This window comes from Balaenoptera musculus, chromosome 11 (genome assembly GCF_009873245.2).
Source record: "Balaenoptera musculus isolate JJ_BM4_2016_0621 chromosome 11, mBalMus1.pri.v3, whole genome shotgun sequence".
NCBI classification, from domain to species: Eukaryota; Metazoa; Chordata; class Mammalia; order Artiodactyla; family Balaenopteridae; genus Balaenoptera; species Balaenoptera musculus.
This window is the reverse complement of record NC_045795.1, coordinates 10582730-10603100: the sequence shown is the minus strand read 5'-3', so window position 1 is coordinate 10603100 and position 20371 is coordinate 10582730. Positions and strand designations below refer to the sequence as shown.

At 44.2% G+C, this 20371-nt stretch overlaps 1 long non-coding RNA gene across 1 annotated transcript; it reads right to left on the bottom strand.

Annotated features, from left to right (window-relative positions):
• Positions 1-2479: 2479 nt before the first annotated feature.
• Positions 2480-14290, bottom strand: LOC118903141. The gene is made up of 3 exons (XR_005021728.1): positions 14098-14290; positions 12412-12572; positions 2480-2561 (listed from the first exon to the last, which is right to left on the bottom strand). It is a non-coding gene; the product is annotated as an uncharacterized LOC118903141 (long non-coding RNA).
• Between the last annotated feature and the right edge of the window lie 6081 nt (positions 14291-20371).

Sequence of the window (20371 nt, the reverse complement as noted above, 5' to 3'; positions counted from 1 at the left end):
CACCCTAGATTATCCAGGCTCCAGGTTTCCCTTGCAGCCTTTGGCTGACCCTCTCGCTGTCTATTAACATCACTGCCAGAGATGAGCGTGGAAAATAGGAGGCCGTGGGGAAGGGACACAGAGTGGTAATTTTTCGTAGAGTCTTGCACAGACAAAGTTGAAGCGTCTCTGTGACTGAGGTGGGTGTAACTCTTGCTTCCCCAGGTCACACCCAACTCCCCTCGCATCAAGTCTGTAGTTTCACAATGACAATGATTTTTAACTCTGGAGTCCTGTGTAGATCAGCCGCTGGGATTCTTCGGCCTCAGGCTCCTTTCTTTCTTTCTTTTTTTTTTTTCTGGGCCCTAACCAGCTCATCCACTCATGGCAAAGAACCTCTGAAGTTTTCTGCCAATTTTTGTCATTACCTCTGAGACAACTCTGCTCCTTCCTTAGGGTCCACTCCCTACTCCAGATCCTTCCTTGCTGTGGCCTCTTAGTCTTGCCCTCGATGGATGTTTTTTCAGCTGGACCCTCTGAGTCTTGTCATTATTCTTTGGGTCAAGGCATGTGGTCACTCCTTTAGACACTTCAGAGTCACACTTTATGAAAAGCCATTCCTACTGGCGTATTCTCCATTTATTCTAGAAGCATTTATTAAGCACCTACTGTGTGTCAGGACTTTAGCCAAGGATCAAGCTCTGGTTTCTCCCCTGCGTCATTTTTTTCAGTTTATTAATATGCTAAAGCTCTAATGCCATAACCTAAATGGAGCTCAAGCCCTTGTGGCTCCAATGAAAGCAGAAAAACCATAAAGGTGAGGTTACCAGTTTATTAATTTGCTAGAGCTGCCATAACAAAATACCACAGACTAGGTGCCTTAAACAATAGGAATTTATTTTCTCACAGTTCTGGAGGCTCGAAGTCCAAGTCCAAAGTGCTGACAGGGTTGGTTTCTCCTGAGGCCTGTCTCCTTGGCTTATAGACAACGACTTTCTTGCTGTGTCCTCACATGGTCTTTTTTCTGTGCACAGCATCCCTGGGGCCTTTTCCTCTTTTTATTTATCTATTTATTTATTTATTTATTTATTTATTTTTATTTATGGCTGTGTTAGGTCTTCGTTTCTGTGCGAGGGCTTTCTCCAGTTGCGGCAAGCGGGGGCCACTCTCCATCGCGGTGTGCAGGCCTCCCACTATTGCGGCCTCTCCTGTTGTGGAGCACACGCTCCAGACGCGCAGGCTCAGTAGTTGTGTCTCACGGGCCTAGTTGCTCCGTGGCATGTGAGATCCTCCCAGACCAGGCTCGAACCTGTGTCCCCCGCACCGGCAGGCAGATTCTCAACCACTGCGCCACCAGGGAAGCCCTTTTCCTCTTTTTATAAGGGCACCAGTCGTATTGGATCAGGGAGCCACTCTTATGACCTCATTTAATTACCTTTAATTACCCTCTTAAAGGCCCTATCTCCAAACATAGCCATACTGGGGGTTAGGGTTTCAACACATGAATTTGAGGAGGGACCCAATTCAGTCCATAACACAAGTAAAAATGCTTTTCTCTGCAAGCTGTAGAATCTCAACTCAAACTCAACTCTCCTGTTAGGTTGTCCCGGAAGGGAGTGTCCACTGTTAATTTAGGGGCTCAACAGGGGTCCAGGTCCAATAGCAACCATTGAAATTATGTTCATTTATGTGCATAGATCCAAAGACAATTATTTTCAAGTCCACAGACTGTTTTAAGATACTACAGTCTATTCTGCCCAAGTCAATTAATATCTGTGAGAAACACCAACAGTGAGCATTAAACCAGGCTATATTATTGCAGGAAGTGCAAGGTTGTTTCCATTTTCATCATCACCAGAAATGACATCACGTTCTTAGTTAATTTATCTGGAATACAGTTAATGAAGAGGCACCTGGCATTTTCAAGGCCTTGAGTTAGAAGCTTTTAAGTTCTTTAAAATGAATCAGAAACTAGAAGGCCTCCACCTTGTTTTCTGCATCTCAGGGCACTTAGGCCCACAGTGGAAGAGAATTTTGAAAATTCAGATGTTCAAGAAAATATAAGTAACCAGTCAATCAATCAATAGTGGCACTCCTTAGAATCAGCTCGTCCCTGCCAACGGTATAATTACTCATGGCAAAGACTGACACTGCAAGGGACCCCAGAAAAGGCAGCTTCTGCTCCTTTTTACTGTTTCATGTTTTTGTTCTGGTTTTGGTTTTGGTTTTTTGCCTCCCTATTTCCTTGATTGATCACAGCTCCTAACAGTTCTCTCTCCTCTTCTCTCTAGAATTTTCCGTCTTTCTTTTTCCAAGCTTCAGGCCTCTCTCCTTCCCTCCCTCACACAACGGTCTTTGCATCTAGTTCTCGCCTCCAGCACAGAAACCTCCTTCCTCTCCTTCATGAATTCACCCACCCTTCCCCATGGAGGCCTTGAGAGACAGATTCCTTCCAGAGACCCTGGCTTGATGTTTTAAACTTGCCTTTGAGAAGTCACTTCTTTCCACGTGTAGACACTTCAGGCAAGAAGCAACAGCACCATTTCCGGTCTAGATCTGGGGTCTCGGTCAGAAAGCTGCTCCTGCAAATAGAGCAGGAACACTGGGCATTCTCTTTGAAGAAAGCGGAATTCTTCTATCTCAGAGCTGCGTCCAATTTTATGAGCACACCAAAGGTTTGACTGAAGCAGTTCAAACCTTGGCCAGTGCCTTTCATAACTGTGTCTTCCCTCACAAGGGCTGCACTTTTGGGATGGATCAAATTTAAAAAAAAAAACAAAAAGTAGACAAGGTGCACGCTGGTATCCTACGCTGCTCAGTTTTATGTTTCTGAACCACGAGATTGGTTTTTGTTGATGTTGGGTCTCTGTGGGCCTGGATGCTGAGACACTTCCTAACCACAGGGGCAGAATTCCTGGAGTCCCACTGTAGAATTAAATTAACTCTGCTGTCCATAAAAGCCAACAGCCCAACTCATCCTCAATCCCCAAAACTTCTGCAGGACCTAAGATGTGAACCTGTGGAACAAGAGTCGGGACTAGGTAGACAAGAGCTACGTGATCAGACAAATTAAAGTTTCTCCAACAATGGTTGTTAGTCTAGTCTGACAAGGAGGCTTTTAATCAATTCTGACAGTTAAAGAAATTCAGCAATCCTAGAGTCATCATCCTCAGAAAGCAGCACTGTGAACCGAGTGGAATACTTGGCCATATTGCCATCAACAGAGTGAGGGATTTTTTTTTTTAAGTAAATAAGAATGACTTTGGACAATTTGCATATCAAGAAAATACATAATAACCTAGCCGTGGAACTGGGTTTGGTGTGAGGCAGATGCATAGCGGCTTCTAAACAGAGGTTTCCAATAATTCCTCAAGACCAGACGTGACCTGATGAACAAATATGGCAAACAATCCCAATACTAGAGCGGATCACAGAGCAAGGGGCCAGAAGGAATCCACTAGAAGTTATGGTTCAGCCCAGCCCCCCACCCAGGGAGTAGGATATCTTGAGGACTGAGCTCTTTTAGGGACTTGCAAGGTTCACTCACGGCTGTCTTCCTGTGGATTGGGTATGATATAAACATAAACTTTTTTTTTTGCTAGGGAGAAAAGGGTTTGGGGAACAGCCTCCTAAATTCTTTCCAACTAGAAAGGATGAAGAGTTCCTGTACTGACCAGAATGACAGCAGAAAGCATCAGGAGGAAAAATAACTCTAAGAAGATAGAATCAAAAAGAATGTTAAGAAGCTCGTGAATGGAAAACACATGACACGAGGAAGAAATGCCCCCAGCTCCTAGCACAGTGTCTAGTACAAAATACTTACTCCAGGTGTATTACTGAAGAAGCAAAAATTGAAATGAATGAATGGAAAAAGTTTAATCCACTGAATATATCAGGTATAGCCTCTTTCCATAGAAGGCAAATCTGGAGCTTCAAAAGGAGGCACGATAAACATTTCATATGTTTTGTACACTATCGCGTTACCATTATCTAAAATGGTGCCTGGCACATAGTGTGTTCTCCCAAAACAGCTGATGAATAAATGGGTACAGAAATCCACGCATATGGAGGGAAAAGATTAAGTGTGTGAGTGGAGACTCTGGGCGTATGCTACAGGCTGCCTTGCCTGATGGAGGATATTACTGATGATTTCCTAAGATGCCCCTATGAGTGACGGATTTAACCTCTCCAGACATGTGCTAAAGACTGAGTACACCAGATGCATGGCTTCTTTGACTTACCTTGCTAATAATTTCATTTTTCAGAAGGTAGTGGAAGTTGTGTCCCTTAGAATTGTGTCCCTGACCAAAAGAGAACAAGTCAAGATTGAGTGTGAAAGAGATAAGAGCCTTAAGAAAAAGTGGCCATATCATCAAAGTTTTAAGGGTATTGGTAGCCATTCACTTTAGATATACATTCCTAAAAATGCAGACACAGTGATTCAAAATGTCATATGGGCAAATAAACAAGATTTATCTGGAAACCTATAAATAAAAAGAGCAATGAATAAGGAATATGTATAGTAGATATTAGAACATATTCTAAAACATCAGCAACTGAAAAATATGATACTGCGTCAGAATAGACAGACAAATCAATGGAACAAAATAGGGAGTCTAGAAATAAACAGAAACACGCCTATGGATGACATCTCAAATGAGTGAGGAGAAAGTGGGTCATTTGATCAGTGGTGTTGGATCAACACAGAAGCCATCTTGAAAAAAAAATAAAGTTGGATCCATACTTTACGCCCTACACCTGGATAAATTTCAAATGTAAAAGATTAAAACCCTAAAGTAGTAGAAGAAAGCATAAGGAAATTATTTAGTAACTTTAGAATGGGAAAGACTTTTCCAACTGTGAAATAAGATTCAGAAGCCATAAAAAAAGACAATAAATTCTACCATGGAAAAATAAAATACAAGTTCTCCATGCAATAAATAGTACAAACAAAGTCAATAAGACAAACAATAAATCAGGAAAAAATTGACTTCATACATTACGGACAAAGGCTTAGTTTCCCTAATATGTATGTTCAAATTAATGTCTTAAAAGATCATCAATTCATTCAAAAATGGGCAAATGAAAAAAAATGTTTTTAAATGGACAAAGGATAGAAAAGTAGATAAAGAATAGAAGAGTAAATATAAAAAGGCTCTTAAAAATACAAAATATGTTCAACATCACTCATTTTAAAAATATAAATTAAAACTGCACTGAGATACTATTTTTTTTGCCACTCAGATTGGCAAAGATCCAAAAGTCCAATAACATACTGGGTTGGTGAAGTTTGAAATAAAGGGAAAAAATTTATCACTGGAGTGGGAATAAATTGGAAGGCTCTGAAGGTCAACATGGCAATATCTATTAAAATTACAACTGTGCCTACATTTTGACCCATTTCCAGGCCTTTATCCTACAGTTTTACCCACATATATGCAAAGTAATACATGTACAAGATTATTTGTTGCAACATTGTTAAGAGCAAAAGATAGGAAACTACTGAAATGTCCATTAAAAAGGGACCCAGACAAGGCAATATTATTCAACAGTAAAAAAGAATAAAAGATCTCCAAAATGTACTGATAGGTGAAAAAAGTCAAAGTATGAGACAATGTATAAAAATGAGGGGAAAGAATATATATTTATATATTTTTTCAAGTACACAAAAATCTCTGGATGGATATCCAAGGAGTTGGGTCACTAAGGCCAGTTTATATTCAAAGGGAGAGGAATTTGACTCTATCTTTTGACAGGAGAAATGGCAAAGAATTTGCAGACATATTTAAAAACCACACTAAGTCTTTATAGTCCTAGAATTCTGAATCATGTGAATGAACTGCTTATTCAAATATTAACTCAATCAATCATTTTTTTTAAAGACAGTGAATACCTATGGGTTTCCAGGTTACAGCAGCTTGTTTCCATTAAAAGAAAAGAAAAAGTCAACTTTCTTCAGAATTTCTTTTTGCAACATAGGCTTGATTTCAGCCTTGCAAGAGGTCCTAGGAGAGATTCTTTCTGGTTTCTGGTGGGGGTCCTAGCCAAACCAGGGAGAAAGAGAGAGAAAAAAGTATGTTACATCTGTGCAGTTAGCTGTGTGATAGTTGTTATGGGCCTCTTTATATTCCTTTGTTATTTCTAATATTTCCTCAATGAACAGAAATTACTTTTGTAACCAGAAAAAAAATGTTATTCAAAAATTTATATGTCCTTTAAAATTCACATATTAGTTAAAATTCACATATTTCAGACACCCTGCTTTCCAATGAAGGCCAGTTCCTAGAACAATACCGCATCTGCTGATGGAGTGCTAAGCTGAAGGGCGCTCCTTGGAAAATCTAAATGAGAACCATATTGGTCTCCATTTTGAAAAAAGGGAACTAGGGTGAATGAGTACAAATATAAGAGGAGAGAAAGCTGAAGTGAGCGTGGCTGGAGAGGCTGCAGGTGGCAGAAAGGAGCTGCGAAGAGACTATCAAAGCAGGAACACGGGGGGCCTTAGATAGTAAGCACTGGCTGTGTTCAGTGTGTTAGAGATCTTTAAGTGGAATTTAATGATGTTTGGCCATGGAGTGTATGATGTACAATTCTTCTCAATTTCTTTATGAAAGTGTTCATAATTTGGTGTAATTTGTATATATATTTTTTCAGACCTCCAGAAGGAATTTAGCCAAAGAGGAGCCTATGAAAAATCTTCAGCTAGAGAAGGGCATCCCCAGCAGAGTCTGGGGACAGGAAATGGGATGGTCTGGGCTGGAAGTGTATGGAGGTCAGTTGGCTGGAGCACGAAGTGAGGTGCAGGGAGGCGTAAGGGATGAGGCTAGAAGGACAAGAAGCAGGAGACAACGTGGAGGCTCCTCGGTCCAGTAGGGCATGTGAAATTTATCTCGGAGATCATGCAGAACCATTGAAGAGCTTTAGGTGGGAGTGTCTTAGAATCGTATCTTAGATCTCGTGGCTGCAGCTGGAAGACAGGTTGGAGTGGTCAAGATTAGAAACAGGGGGCTTCCCTGGTGGCGCAGTGGTTGAGAATCTGCCTGCCAATGCAGGGGACACAGGTTCGAGCCCTGGTCTGGGAAGATCCCACATGCCGCAGAGCAACTGGGCCCATGAGCCACAACTACTGAGCCTGCGCGTCTGGAGCCTGTGCTCCACAATAAGAGAGGCCGCGACGGTGAGAGGCCCGCGCACCGCGATGAAGAGTGGCTTCCGCTTGACGCAACTAGAGAAAGCCCTCGCACAGAAACGAAGACCCAACACAGCCATAAATAAATAAAAATAAATAAATAAATAAATAAATAATAAAGATTAGAAACTGGGAGACAGATTAGAGTTTTATTTTACAACAAACCCCCTCCAGGTGATGGATGAGGATGGCAGGATAAGGATCATGGTGGTAGGGTGACAGAAACACACAGGTGTGAGAACTCTTCAGAGGACAGAATCAGCAAGATACAGTGGTTGACGCGATTGAGGCCAGGAGAGAGAAGGGTATCAGAGATGTTTCTCAGGCTTCTTCGAATGGATGTTGTTGACCAAAAATAGAAAAAAGAGGAACTTTGTATGCCTTGTTTTTATTTTTGTTTTCTGTGTCTTTTCAGTGGTAAGAAAACTATGAGTTGGGTTTTGAACCTATTGCATTTGCAATATCTATGGGACAACCAAGTAATGATGTCCAGTAGGTGATCGGATACCTGAGTATACAGTTTGGGGAGCAATCTGGGCTGGAGGCATAGAAAACATTAGGAAACAAGTGAGAGAGGAGGGCTGGATTGGGCCTGGGGTATCAGCACAGTAAGAAAGGTGAGGCATGAAGCCCTTGGGAAGGGATGTCTGGAGTTAGAGATGCGACTCTAGGGTTTATAGCTTGCGTGACTGGGAGGATGATGACCTGACTGTTTAAGTGAAGCACTTTTAGTTGCAGAAACAGAGACTCACTCAATGAATCGCAAGAAAATTGGAGTTTATTGGAAAGGTCAGGTCGACTGGAAATCAGACCTGGAGACCTCAGGAAATGAGGCAGGTCTGGGGTTTTCTGTCTCTCTCCACCCCGATTTTTTTCTGCACATCCTCTTCAATGCCTCAATACCTACCAGATTTATTACCTTTTTTTCTAGGATTAACTAGTCCAAGATTGAAAAGGTCTATAAACATCTTGAAACTGTAAGCAAAATGCTGTATATACGTTAATTTATATATTTCTCAGAGGAGAGAGTCCATAGCTTTCCTAAAGTTCTCAGAATGATCTAAGATACAAAAGAAGCTTCCAAAGCTTGTCATCACCTCTCTCTCCAGAGAGAGGCAAGTTTTGGCTTTCCTCAGCCCCAACGCAACCTCAGGCTATTTTTTTTCACTGCTAGATTTATTGAAAGTAAAAAATTCCTTTCATTTTCCTTAGTTCAGATTTTACAATTAGAGAATATGATTGGTCCAGCTTTTTGCATGAGGCCAAAGGTGACAGGATTGCTGCTCTTGAGTCAGGATGAGCCAGCAAGGGGCAATGACCACAGGATAGAAAGCAAGGCTGCCTAGGTAGGAGGTTAAGTAAAGGAGTTTTCCTCAGAAGGGATGTGGTCTAGACGGGAAGGATGTTAAGGGCATGGTCCGGGCAGGATGACCACTAGCCGTTAAAGGGGAATAGACTCTGTATCTGGCATATTGACTTAGATGATCAATAGCCAACTGATTAAAATTACCCAGAAAGATTGGATTAATGGATTGATATATTAAGCTGGAAAGAGATCACTAACAGAATTCTACAGAAATTGTTCCTCACCTTATCTTTCAACACTTTTTGTCAGTAAAAGCATAGCAAACATTAATATCAAATTCCAGAAAGCTGAGGATAACATATAACATATTGGGAAACAGACCTCAGTCTCAAAAAGATCTTGGCAAGCTGGAAAAATAGGCCGAATCAAAGACAATTCGATATGGTAGGACTGAACATAAAATATTGTATTTAGAATTATTAAAATCAAACACACAACTACAACATCTGGAAGAAGGGGCCTTACTACATGTTCACATACAGCTTCAAATAATCTCAAACCAATCTGAGCCACCGTATAAATTGATTCTTTTAAAAGAAAGAAAAGAAAGAAAGAAAGAAATGCTTTGTATTAATAAAGGTTTAAATGCCCAGGTCCAAGTGTGGCGGTCTGTTCTTTATTGGTCAGATGGGATCAACATCTAGGGTCTGCTTCCTAGGACATATTTTTACTTTAAATTTGTATTAAGACTTTACCTCTTTAGAACACTTTAAGACTCTCAGCAAAATTGAGGGAAGGTACAGATATTTCCCATAAACCTGCATGTACACAGCCCCTATTACCAACATCGCCCACCAGAGTGGTCCATTGGTTACAACCCACGAACCTCCATCGACACATCATAAGTACCCAAAGTCCGCAGTTTAATTAAGGCTTACTCTTGGTGGTGTACTTTCTATGGGTTTCTGAGGCCACAGTTTGAAAGGTACAGTAAATACAACATACCCTCCCCCTGAGGATGGCCTGCTTGGCTTTGATTTGGATTTCTTCCTAAAGTATTTTCTCTTATATTACTCACCCAGGCTCTATTCACACTGGTCCACAGGCAAATGACCCCCTTCCTCCTGCACTGGCCCGGTTCTAACATCTGGCCTCCAGTTACCGCGGGGAACTCAGTGACCCCTGGACAGTTCTGCTCTACTCCATACTTTGAAACAGACTCTTAAAAGTTCCAGTGCGCATCCGTGACGGTTGACCATTTAGTCTTCATGGTGTCAACAACAGCAGGAACTGAGGCTCAGAGTCAAGTCTTAAAGTAGGTGACGAGCACCGTCAGCGTTCAGCCTCCAGAGAAGGACCCTAAAGGCACATCCAGCCCCTGTCCTTTCCCACTTCCCCTATGAGCTATGCCAACATGAAGTCCCAGAGATCAATTTTTGAATAGTCTATTTTGTTTCCTTAGAATCCCCCCTTTTCATCACTCAAGCTGTGAGCCCGCACCTCCTCTATCCACCAGGCCCCCATATCTCACCCTCTGCCCTTCCCTGCTCCCCTCCTCTTCTCCCCTCACGTAGAGTCAACTCGTAACTCATTCTGGCATCAGCCCTCATTCGAGTCTATGACACTTTGAGATACAGATAAGTTTTGGTTACAGTTTGGAAAGGACCGGGGTTTGTGGCCTCTATGGTATGGCTGGCCAGACAAGCTTGTCACATAAATCTGTGTAAACCACACGTCATCAGTGATATCAACTTGCTTCCAAACCCAGCTGTGAAAGTCCAAAGATTGCTACATTTCTTTCCACATGGGATGAAATCTAGTCATGTCAGAAGTTGGGTAAACTATGCATGTGGGAGCCATGTAACCAAAAAAACAAAACAAAACCAGACAAAATCCTCCAGGGTCACCAGCTTGTCAAGAAGGGACTTAGACATAAGAAGAAATGACAGCAGTGTCCACTCTGAACTTCCCGGTGTAGACCGTGCAGGGGGGGCAGGAGGCAGAAGTGAGGCCAAGTCATGTTGGGGGGAGCACTTAGACAGAGCCAGCGCAGCCGCAGGGAGCACCAAGATGGAAAAGACCAAGTGTAACAGCCAAATGCCCATGCCAGGTAAATGAGACTCTGGGGAGTACCCACCGTCCCCCCAATGGTAAGGAGATAGGGCATGAGCGTCTGGTCTGAAGCAGAGCCAGACCCAGGGCTCTGTGGGGCCCATGGGACAGGAGGCTGGTCTCCACGGGCAGCATGTCTAAACCCTGCAAAGTTACTATTCCTTTCCTCCAGCCTACCAGCAAAGCCAAGTGTACATTTTCAGGCTAGCTAACGATCTATCAGAATGCCAAACCAAACTTCATTTTCTGTTTGAAAGATTTTTCCATTTCTGGCCCTAATGAAAGACTTGGCAATTGCACCCAGAATTCTTCCTACACGTGGTCATAACAATTAACCAAAGGCAACCATACGCCTTGGGGTATCAGAGCCCCCATGCAACGTGCAGATGAGTCCCAAGGCAGGCCGAGGAGTCAGCGGAGGGGCACATCTGCTCCTTCTCCCTTCCAAAGTCATCGCAGCCCTACACCCTGGTCCGCGCTTGCCAGGAAAGCAGTGCCCGGGTGACAGGCTGTTGCCAGCAGTGACCGCACGTGACTCCCAGGGCAGCAGTCCAGGGCCATCCCCTGCACACCCTGCAACAGTTACATACGTTGAGTCGTAATGCATCTCAGACTTCTGTGGCTTGTGGGTACTTAAATCAAAATCACGGCCCACTCTTGGAAAGCATAATGAAAACTAGGTCTTTTTTAAGGGCTCTGTCTAATTGGTCCAATAACATCTATTCCTGAACCTTACACCGTCACCCGCCAAGTCACAGAGGGGATACAGGTTACTCCCTCCGCCTGGGGTGATGTCACTCACGCCTCTCTAGGTCCTTCAGCTCCTCCTCAGCATGAAACCCTGGTTGCTTCCTTTCACAAGCTCTCTTATCCAACGTACTATCCAAAGTATCATTGTCTGTCAGTTAATCAAAAACTCTACTAAGATGGGGAATCATTAAAAAAAAAAAAAAAAGATACTGCACAAGCTTTAACTTAAAAACAAATGTACGTTAATTTGCCAGATTCTCCTGGAGCCGATGTGTCTGATTTCCCTCCAACCACAGTCAACTAGGAAAGAAAGAGAAATCCAACATGCCCACAAATCTAAATTCCTTGACTAATCATAAGATAGTCCTGTCTTAGAAGTCACCTGAGAGATTAGCTCATTCAACTCCTTTAATGGAATTGAAAGTGAGATAGCATTTTTATCATTTTACAGATAAGTAAAATGAAGTCAGACCAAGGATGTTAGCCAGTCTGAGAAAGCCGTATCTTAGGTGCCTCTGAAAAGGGATATCAACGATAAATAATGATCTGCTCTCTAGAACTCTAGAAAGATTCAGGCAGTGGAGGCTCTGAGTGTCACTGAAGATGGGAGGAAGGCAGGAAAGTGAAAACAAGAGGACTGATTGTTTCCAGTAGTGAAAGAGGCAAGATGTCCCAGGCTACTTCATTAGCTAGTCCAGCCAGGCAATTGGTCCCCATCCCCAACCACTAGGATGTACAGGGGTCTTATGTGGGAGTGAAATGTACATGAGAGGCTCTAGAATCAAGACCATCAGGTATGTCGGAGGACAGGGGGGTGGTACCCTACTGACATCAGGGCAATAAGTGAAGGTCCATATGTAGGACCCTAAGACCCCACCGCCACCTGGCCTCTCATTCCAAGAAGGTTGGCAGCCTTACAGTTACCCTAAGACAGGAAGCTGGAGTGTGACAAGAGGGAAGGATATGTGCAAAGGCCCAGGGGTTGAGCCAGGGTTGCAAGTGTTCGGGTGGGAAGAACAGTGAGCCATGAGCCCAGTGAGGTGGGCAGAGCCAAAATAGGAACCTTGAACCTTACCTTCCAGGCTAGGAGGAGTTGTTGCAGAGGGTTCTAAACAGTAAAATGACATGATCACATCAACATTCTAACAGGATCCTTCTGGCAGCAGGATGGGATCTAAATGGTTAAGGAGGTAAAATTGGGCCTGTGTGCTTGGGAATAGGCTCTGACGTCGACTCCTGAAAGAAAGCATACAGGAGCAGGAGGGGCAGGTTTGAGATGGGAAAGAATACACTGGAAAAAGTAAAACTGAAAACCAGAGTCAGGCAGCCTCTCACTGGCCTCTTATTCCAAATGGCAAGACTCCAAGCCCACAATGTTGCCCCTTAAACTTGCCAGTTAATAGACCCAGGAAAGACCTGAGATATTGAATGTAAAGGAATATTGCAAGTTGAGCAGAGCTGTTGCTATGATATTTTCAACGACTGGCCCATCTCTTGCCAGGAAATGTCATTTAATTTTGGGTTAGATGGATTTGCCAGGAAATACACCAGTGTGTAGTAGAGCTGTGGAATAGAGGTCAATTTTACAATTATGAAATAGTGAGCTTTTCCAGAAGCACCGGACCGTATGTTTAAAAGGCAGCTACTGAAGTGATACCCACGCAGCCTGTGGCTACTGGGGACACCAGGGATGATGATGTCGGGGGCGGGGGGGCAGGGAGAAGGGCTCTGAGTGCCCAGCTGAGCAATAAACTGGGCAGCCTGGGAGAGTAGGTTGAGGTTCCTCTACAAATATCATCAGCAAGGACTGGGCATAAAAATTAAACTTGAGCCTCCACCAAGAGCCTCGTTGTATCCTCCTGTGGCCTGGACAGTTCTTGGAGCATCCATGGTATATACAGAATTGATACTACCCCCAAGAGAGCCAATCCTCCTTTACTCCTGCTTGGCACTCAGGATGACGTTAGCTGTGACCAAGGCAATGACAAAATCCAAATGCCATTCTGGGCTCAAACAGTTACCATCTAGAGGAAGAGTTCAACAACTCATTTTCAATTTGGAGGCTGAATATAAATGTCAGCTAGTATCTTCAGCTATTCTCAAAAACAGCCCTGCCTCTGATTCAGGCCATGTCTGAAGGGGGCTGAGACCAGGGAGAGGCAATTCCCCTGGCTTGCAAAACTTAGAGGGACACCAGGAAAAACTCAGTAATCAAGATAAATAATATCTTCATGCAATAGTTAAAAAATTAAAATTAATGTTAAAAAATCCATGATGAACACCACATCAAAAGTTTTTAAAGAAGTGCCACATCAAGTCATATTGGAATCTGAAACAAAGGGAAAAACCAGTAATGTCAACTATTTGTTTATTTAAAATTTTGATATGTTGCTCACAGTGGATTTTTTGCATTAATTTTGATTTTTAAAAATGTATGACATTTACACATTTTGAGTACTGACTTTTTGGTCACCTCCTTAAATCTTGCACCAGAGGCAAGCACCTTGCATGCCTTGATCTCAGGCTGGCCATGTGGACAAGAATTTGGAGTTTTACACACTTTCCCTCACAGCTTCAGAAACCTCTCACCCCCAGCCCTGTACACACACACACACACACACACACACACACACAAAGGCCTGGAGAAATTAAAAGCTACTCTTTGGAAATGTAAGCAGACATCCTGTTCATCTGCAGAGGTGACAGAGGGCATTCTTAAATAACTTTTCCCATTTATCTTTTTAAGAGTATCACTGCTCACCTGTAAATGCACACCTGAGATGGGCGTTGGTAACAGAGCTGTACCTCGGGTTGTGCTCACACACAGAAAGGAGGAAAATCCATTTCAAACCCCGAAAGACAGGCTGGCTGGTGCAGGAGGTCACCCAATGCTAGCCCGGCTTGATGGGCTTGGAACTAGATTCTTGTCCTCACTGCTTCGCTGCACATCCAGCGGCGGGCAAGGAAGCCTGGAGACTCTCACTCTCACTGGGGAAGAGAAAGACGTGGCTTGTACAAGCCACAGGATAAATACGTTAAAAGGCAGAGGGGGAGAGGCTGACGCAAACATGTGCAATGTGGAGCAGCAGACTTAGGTTTGCACCTAATGCTCTAGAGAAATTGGCCAAGACTAGCTCAACCAACTGAAAATATTACTGCTGTAATTCTGTCAAGGTCACTTGTCAGGCTGGGTTATCTACTCCCCAGGGGCTTGCTGCACAGATTGGCCTTACCGAAGGGCCATAGCTCATGGCTGCATCTCAGGGAGCCCTCCCAGGCCTGGTTGCCATTTTGCTCGTACCTTGCCCAGCCTGGGGATCTGATTCCAGGCATCCGAGGTCCACAGCAGGTACCGGCTGAGCCTGGAGCCTGTGCCAGTGGTCATGGCAGCCCTGAGCCCTTCCAGATGTCGGTGGACTGGGGCTATTTCTGTCACCTCAGAGATTATTATGAATATGTTATTAGAAACGGCATGAATGGTAACAAGATCCAAGGCACAGAGGGGTGGTTGACCGAAGGCAGCCAGGCTTCTCCTATAGAAGACGTGGGGGGACTGCATCCCTGTCCCCAGGAGCGTACACATTTCCCCCCATGGGAGGAATAGGGTTTGGTGGAAAGAGCTGGAGCGTAGAAGTCAAATAAATCTGCAGACCCAAGTCCGAATCCTGGCTCCACTCCTGAGCTACGGCATCTGGGGACATTATTTAACCTCTCTGAGGTTCAGTTATCTAATCTATAACGTGGGAAAAGCTAATGGACGGAAAGTGCCTGGCGCAGATCTCATGCTCCTCACGCATGTCCGGTCCCCGTTCCCAGCAGAGATGCGCCACATACGATCTCTTTTTTCTCCGTCTCTTAACTGGTGCTTTCTTACGCCCAGAATCTCAGGGCTACCTTCACTTCCTGTCTTCATGTTCGAGGCTCAGCCTGGCCCTCTCTTTACCAAGGATTTGGTATCAGGGATAATGGGGTTGGATTTTCAGGAGGAAACAATAACCAGATCAGCGCATCACCTGCCCAGCGGCCTGTTGCTATAGGCAGGGAGGCAGGGAGGAGAGAGAGAACAAAGGCACATCTCTTCCTCTCCTCTTCTCCGGGGCTCCTGTCTAGTCCCGAGGAGCTGAGAAAGCAAGCCTAGACGGCCACAGCCAGTCAGTCGGCTGTGATCCTGAGTCGCGGGGAAGGTTGTGACAGAGATGCAGGCTCTGAGGCTGAAGGAGACGGCTGGACCTTTGAAAGGGACGGTATGAGCCCGAGGCATGTAACGCTGACACCAGCTGGGGTGATCAGGAGGGAGACCTAGAGCCAAAGCAGAAAACACAGAAAAATTTTATTTAAACCAAAAATTCAGGACTTATTTGTTGGCTGTGAGAAAGGTGATTTGAAATTACGAATGCCCTCCCAAATCTAAGATATATGACTGCCAACCTCTGTAGTCCTCCTGGGAGAGATTATTGGGAGACTTTAAATCTGATGGGTCAGGGCCTTTCTGCGATTAAGAGTCTCAAAGAGGAAAAAAAAGTCTGCCCCAGCCTGGGATGCCCAGGTGAACAGGGGTGCCTCCTGCAGTGACAGCTGAAATGTGTTAAAGAAAAAATGATTTCTTCCAATGAACTTTGCCATATTTTTCATGTTGGCTAGAGTGATTGATGCTTTTTAGTGTAATAGAACATTTATTATCACATTTTAGATTAAAAAAAAAAGATTTCTGACACTTGCTAGCGACGGTAAGGCTACTACAGCGGGGGGTTGTGGTAGGGGGTAGAGACCAGGTTTACCGCCGACTCTCACAAGGACAGTGGGGATTTGTAGTGAAGGAGCAGGGTGAGGGTCAGTGCATGGAAAACTCTAAGGAGAGACATCGTGGGTAGGGGAATTCTTGTGAGGCTGACTCGGCAGAATTCTTGCTGATATCAGCGTGCTATCAAGGGTAGTCAGACACCAAAGGTGGGGAGTTTTCACTAAATTGACTTTATAGGATTCTTGCTCAAACTGGTTTCTACAAGGACGGAGAAGGAAGCCCAAGGTCATGCCTCATCCAGTCGAGGGCTCCCAGGAGGTTGATGAAAGTTTGGTCAAAGGAGAGAGTCTTTGACAAGTGCCTGGGCCCGGCTAGGGGTTTTGGCTAATGGTAGGGGGGCAAGATATTTCTGAATGCAGCATTGGGAGGTAGAAAGTGCCCCAGTTCTAGGAACTGAAAGAAACTGCAATTAGCTAGCTTCTTATTTAGGGAGATTTTATTGACGAGAGAGGCCTTTCCCATGTTCATGGGCCCAATGGCCGCAGGAACAGCAACAAAGCAACAGTCTCCTGAGACCTAAGCCACAGGTATGGGAAATGCAGTTGCAGAACCAGTCCACCAGGTGGCAGGGTGAGAGCGGCATGGCCATCCCAAGAGGAAAACATGATGGTGGCCAAGCACAACGGTGGGCCTCTCAGGACCCACAGGGTCTGGGTCTGTGTTTATTACCAGCCATATTTGGTGGGGGAACTCAACGTTAAAATATTTATATTTTGATTAAGACTGTCACTCATGCCTTTGGTTGTGTGGTGCCTGGGGAAATAAGAAGTTACACTCAAAACTTGTTCACAATTGTTAAAAAAAAAAAAAAGATGATGATGAACCGTTTGGCAAGGTTGTTTCTTTTTGGGTAAATAGGAGTTGACCCATTTAACTGGGGCTCAAAGATCACTATCAAAGAAGGTGAGGTTATTGACTTCTCAGCCCAGTCTGATAGGAACAACTTCTGCTTCCTTTCTTGGCACTGCTTGGCTCCCAGCCTGAGGAAAGGACTCCGCTGACAGCTGGAGCCGCCTCCAGGGGTTCCCCAGCTCCAGTTCCCTGGATGTGGGCCCTGCTCAGAGAGCAAAGGCAGACAAGGAAGCAGCCCCATTGCCCACGGCAGTGTACTGTGGGCACTCTGTCACTCCCCCAGCTCTGGGGGACCCTAGCCAAGGAGGAGAGGAGAATCTTGGGGTCAGGGCCACCCTGAGGCCACAGGGAGAAGGAAGCAACTTCTCCTCAAACCACAGTCCAATGGCAGACTCCGTTTTGCAGGATCTTTCAACTGGGTCATCTCCCCCAGCCTCTCCCTCTGCCCCCTCTCCAGCTTGCCTTTCCCACCTTATCCACTCTCCACGGGAAGGAAAGCTATTTATTGAGCAGAAGCAAATGCTACTGATAATACTGTACGTACTACAGAGCAGGCTTTGAAACAGATATTAACTCATTTAATTCTGACAACAAACCTATGAGAATATCATTACACCCACTTAGCAGATGAGTAAATTAAGGCACTGAGAGGTCAAGTGACTTCCCTAATACCATAGAGATAGTAAATGACAGAGCCTGGATTTCCATTCACATCTGTCTGACTCCAAAGCCTGACATGATTGTATTGTTTTCTATGTGTTGCCCATCCCAGGACTGTTTGTATTTTTCAAAGGGAGACTGCAAAGGGCAAGACTAAAGATGAAGACAACGGATGATCTCTTGCCCCAAATGTCTGCAACTTCACCTGCGTCAGATTAATTTTCCTGGTGTTTGGATCTTATTTTTCCTTTTTCTTATTTGTAGGTTATTTTTGCCTTTTGCTATCCTTGATCTGGCTTCTGGATGCCTTCCTTGTTTTTCTTTCTATGTCATTATAGGGATGAAGAAATGGGATGCGTTAAATGAATTTCCACAATTATAATTCAACATGTTCCAACAGGACTGACACGCCAAAACACCTAAGTTGCTGAGAACCATCGGTGCGTGCCAGGTCAGAGGGCCACAGTGATGTCACTGTCACCATCATTACGATGTGCTCACCCTCTCCTTGTCTCCAGCATCACAGCCCAATCTCTCCAGAAAACTCTCCTTTGCTTATTACAATGGTGGGATGTGTCTTTAAATAAACGACCATTTTAATGATCCTGCATTTGCAACTTCCAATATTTAGACTATTGTATTAATTTCCTAAGGCTATTGTAACAAAGCACCTCAAACCGGGTGGCTTAAAACAACAGAAATTTATTCTCTCATAATTCTAGAGGCCCAAAGTTCGAAAACAAGGTGTCAGCAGGGCTGCGCTCCCTGCCAAGGCTCTAGGAAGGACTCCTTCCTTGCCTCTTCTAGCTTTGGTGGTCGCCAGCAATCCTGGTCATTTGGCTTGTAGGCACATCACGCCAATCATCGCCTCCATCCTCATGCGCCACGCTTTTCTGTGGCTGCGTCCAGATTTCCCTTGTCTCAGGGACACAGCCTTCAGAGTCAGGGCCCACTCTAATCCAGTATGACCTCATCTTAACTTGTTACATCTACAAAGACCTGATTTCCAAATGAAGTTACATGTATGGGTACCGGGGTTAGGACTTCAAGACATCTTTTCAGGGAGAATGAAAGAATGCCATTTGCAGCAACAGGGATGGACCTAGAGATTATCATACTAAGTGAAGTGAGTCAGAAAGAGAAAGACAAACAGCGTATGATATCACTTATACGTGGAATCTAAAATATGACACAAATGAACATATCTATGAAACAGAAACAGACTCACAGACATAGAGAACAGACTTGTGGTTGCCAAGGGGGTGGGGTGGGGGAGGGAAGGACTGAGAGTTTGGGATTAGCAGATGCAAACTAGTATATATAGGATGGATAAACAACAAGGTCCTACTGTATAGCACATGGAACTATATTCAATATCCTGTGATAAACCATAATGGAAAAGAATATGAAAAAGAACATATATATATATAACTGAATCACTTTTGCTGTACAGTAGAAATTAACACAACATTGTAAATCAACTATACTTCAATAAAATTAGTTTTGTTAAAAAAAGATATCTTTTCAGGGAACACAATTCAACCCACACCTACTTTTTCCCAAATGCAAGGCAGATAATAATCAATCACAGGATTTTCTGCTGAGTACCCATCACGATCCTTCTCCAAGCAGCTGTCCTGACTACACCTCCAAGCAATCAGAGCCAGCACCTCAGGTGAGCCTGACTTGCCCTCATGAGTCCCACTGAAGGGATGCGTCTGTAATAACGGCAATGAGTATGTCGGGGAGATGGTGCCAGAGCCCCGCAAGCCCAGTGCAAGTGGCTGCCTTATGCAGCAGGTGGGTCCTGCTGAGGGGTCACCCTGGACAGCCCTGTTGCCGGACCATCTCCTTCTTGGTCCAGCAGGTACCATGAGACGTGACCATAGCCTTAAGTTCACAGAGGAAAAGGTCCCACTGCTTTTTCTGAGTCCACAATCCACGTGCACTGTAGCATGGCCTGGTTCCAACTTCACTCCAGGCACACATTTCTCCTCCCTCCACCCCCTGCAAATTGGAAACAGTGATACACAGCCACCTCGCAGGGCTGTGGGGCAATTTAATTAATGTTTATAAAGCACTCTGAGGTCTTCAGATGAAAACTGCTGTGTAAGTGCAAAATTATTATTAGTTCTCAGCCCCCTGTCCCTTGACTTCTGACATGGGCTTTTGTTGTTCCTGAATGGGAGCCGTTTATGGTCTGTCCAGCTGGCTCTTTCGGGCACATAGGCAAGTACATACACATTTGCAGAATTTTTTTCCCTTTGAGAAAAGCATTCCAACTCTGTGGGATGTCTTGAAGCTTTTCAAGGTCTGAATGTCTCCCTACTTGTCTCTACTGAGTACTGTAATCTACAAGAGTAGATTGTAAACAGGCTACTTTGGAAAAGAGTGAGGGGGAAAAATGGTCAATTTGAAGAAACGGCCCCTCTTATAATGAAAACTAAAACAATATCTCCTTCTCATGCAGAATCTAAATGAATCACTAAGTGAGCTGTCTCCCTTGCCCAGAGGGATTCTGTACGTGTTTATGCATTGAAAGGAGGAAAGAATAGAAGATTTGCTTTCAGTGCGCAAGTTTCACTTCCTTCCTTCACTCTAACTTCTCAGGAACCATGGAAACGAATACACCCCACCTAGATGATGTTTTCCTGCTAGTCTTTGTTGCCTAACTGTGCACTTGCCTGAGATCCCTTGGGGAGAATGAAATAAAGAAGTGGAA